We start from the raw sequence: 843 nt of genomic DNA, 5'->3' as shown, positions 1-843 counted from the left end.
AGAGAGAGAGAGAGAGAGGCTCATCTCATAGGCATGGCGTGTCAGTGTCAGTGTGGGACCCCTCATTTACTAATGGGCCTACAACGCCATTAGAGCAGATCACCAGTGAGGGTAATGGGGCAGTACACACGGTGTGTGTGTTAGGGCTGGCACAATTACCATATAACCATGTAACTGACGGTTATGGATGAAGACAGTCATGAAATAAAATAACCGTCATAACTGCAAAAAAAAATGTTTTAAGAACATTTGACTGAAGACGGGACGGCCAGGCATTCAGGTAGTGTGGACTCTTAACAAAGTGATGAAACTTTGTTGCTCCTTGCTGAAACAAGCAAGATGTTGTAGCTAATGAGTCTCCCCTGCAGCAGCAGCACACATACAAATAGAARGAATAGAACGGGCTTGGAACCTCTAACCCTGGCAATTTGACTGGTAAACTAATGATTAGTGCTATTAGTGATGGGTAGTCCGCGAACGATTCATTATTTTTTAACTACTATTTTTTACTGACTCGACAGTCATGATACATTTTTCTGAGTGACTCTGCTGAGGCCCTGCTGAGAGGAGAGAACCAGAGACAGTGATTTTTCAGAGTAAATTTGTGTTGTTCGTGTGACTTGCTGGCTGCAATTAATTCTACATCAGTATTAACACGCGCTCCTTCGGTGACTCTGGAGACGTCCCCAGACCAACAACTGACCTGACATACAGTATACAGTGCATTTGGAAAGTACTCAGATCCCTTGATTCTGTCCACATTTTGTTACGTTACAGCCTTATTCTAAAATGGATTACATAATTTTTTCCCCATATCAATCTACACATAATAACACATAATGA

The 843-nt window shown here is 42.2% G+C and overlaps 1 protein-coding gene across 1 annotated transcript in view; it reads right to left on the bottom strand.

The window, feature by feature from the left end:
- LOC111964525 (mediator of RNA polymerase II transcription subunit 13-like) overlaps positions 1-843 on the bottom strand; it is a 131,051-nt gene that overhangs the window by 64,623 nt on the left and 65,585 nt on the right.

This window comes from Salvelinus sp. IW2-2015, linkage group LG5, assembly GCF_002910315.2.
Source record: "Salvelinus sp. IW2-2015 linkage group LG5, ASM291031v2, whole genome shotgun sequence".
Lineage (NCBI taxonomy): Eukaryota > Metazoa > Chordata > Actinopteri > Salmoniformes > Salmonidae > Salvelinus > Salvelinus sp. IW2-2015.
This window is presented reverse-complemented; position numbering and strand designations above follow the sequence as displayed.